This window comes from Schistocerca cancellata, chromosome 8 (genome assembly GCF_023864275.1).
Source record: "Schistocerca cancellata isolate TAMUIC-IGC-003103 chromosome 8, iqSchCanc2.1, whole genome shotgun sequence".
Classification (NCBI taxonomy): domain Eukaryota; kingdom Metazoa; phylum Arthropoda; class Insecta; order Orthoptera; family Acrididae; genus Schistocerca; species Schistocerca cancellata.
In genome coordinates, this window is record NC_064633.1 from 30,591,000 (window position 1) to 30,592,836 (window position 1,837).

At 44.4% G+C, this 1,837-nt stretch overlaps 1 non-coding gene across 1 annotated transcript; it reads left to right on the forward strand.

Moving 5' to 3' along the window:
• The first annotated feature begins 1,082 nt into the window (after positions 1-1,082).
• On the forward strand, positions 1,083-1,157 carry Trnas-aga (transfer RNA serine (anticodon AGA)). The gene has a single exon. It is a non-coding gene; the product is annotated as a tRNA-Ser (tRNA).
• The last annotated feature ends 680 nt before the right edge of the window (positions 1,158-1,837 follow it).

Consider the following 1,837-nt stretch of genomic DNA (forward strand, 5'->3'; position numbering starts at 1 on the left):
CTTATATAACCCTTTCGTCTTTTCCACTATTTTAATGTCAGGTTTTGTTTCTTTTGTAAGTCCATTTTTAGTTTCACTGGGACTAGGATTTCGTTTCCTTTTCTTCCTTAACTGTTGTAGCATTTTTTCGAGTGCTATTTTACAGTTCGGCGCATTCTTTGACCTCAAACAGCGAAAAGTGACAAAAGCGAGTGTGACTGTTTAAGCAAAGTGTAGTGGCAAGCGATGAGCTAACAAAAGAACCAGGCCTCAAATTATTTCAAAAAGTATCGATCAGACGGAATTCAACGTACTATACGATTGAAATATTGTTGCAGTTGCGCCCAGTGATTAATGGTGTCATTATCAGCCGTAATAGTGCACAATCTAATGTTAACAGGCGCTGATTAAATCTTGGAGACGTTTCTGACATTCAGTGGCCTTTTGAAGCGGCTGCATGTGAAATTTTGTGTAGAAAAGTACGTTGAAAGCTGTAAATTAATCCCATCAACTATATCTCCAGTATCAAAACACTTAGCATGCAGCCAGTACAGACTGTGGAAGGGAATCTGAAGAGTGACATCATTTCAGAATTCAAAAAGCGCATACTACTAAAAAAATGGTTCAAATGGCTCTGAGCACTATAGGACTTAACATCTATGGTCATCAGTCCCCTAGAACGACTTAAACCTAACTAACCTAAGGACATCACACACATCCATGCCCGAGGCAGGATTCGAACCTGCGACCATAGCAGTCGCGCGGTTCCGGACTGCGCGCCTAGAACCGCTAGACCACCGCGGCCGGCGCATACTACAGCTGCGCATCTCAACTTATTAGCCATATTACCGTTTCTCGCCCGTAGATGGTTTAGCATGCTCGAGGGCAATCGAAACAATTAACCGTTTGAAACTTTCTGGCAGATTAAAACTGTGTGCCGAACCGAGACTCGAACTCGGGACCTTTGCCTTTCGCTGCCAAGTGCTCTCCTTTCTTTCAGGAGTGCTAGTCCTGCATGGTTCGCAGGTGAGCTTCTGTAAAGTTTGGAAGGTAGGAGACGAGGTACTGGCAGAAGTAAAGCCCTGAGGAGGGGGCGTGAGTCGTGCTTGGGTAGCTCAGTTGGTAGAGCACTTGCCCGAGAAAGGCAAAGGTCCCGAGTTCGAGTCTCGGTCCGGCACACAGTTTTAACCCGTCAGGAAGTTTCATATCAGCGCACACTCCGCTGCAGAGTGAAAATCTCATTCTGGAATTAACCGTTTGCTTGCAACTATTGAAATGTCAGAATGGATAAAACGCGTTGCTACAAGAAGGAAAATAGAGAACCCAAATTTCATTTGTGGAGCGAACATTATAAAAGAGCACTGGAAAATAATAATCTCCAAGCTGGAACAGAATCGATCCAACCTCCACAGTTAAGCTGGTATCCGAAAGTATGCTTTCTAGATCTTGAACAAGTTGCATTAGAAATATGGACTTACATCATCGATATTACCTATCCAAAGCTACAAAAATCTGAGGGGTATAGCCACATCTTCAGCTGCTGAAAGATTGTTCTCAAAGGGAGGATAAGCTCTTGTCAACGACGCGATAGACTGAAAAAAATGGCTCTGAGCACTATGTGACTCAACTTCTGAGGTCATCAGTCGCCTGGAACTTAGAACTAATTAAACCTAACTAACCTAAGGAGATCACACACATCCATGCCCGAGGCAGGATTCGAACCTGCGACCGTAGCGGTCGCTCAGCTCTAGACTGTAGCGCCTAGAACCGCACGGCCACTACGGCCGGCGATAGACTGAAGAGGACATTTCTCTCAAAAAGGTTATATTTTCAGTCTGTGCACAAAAAGAGCGCATTT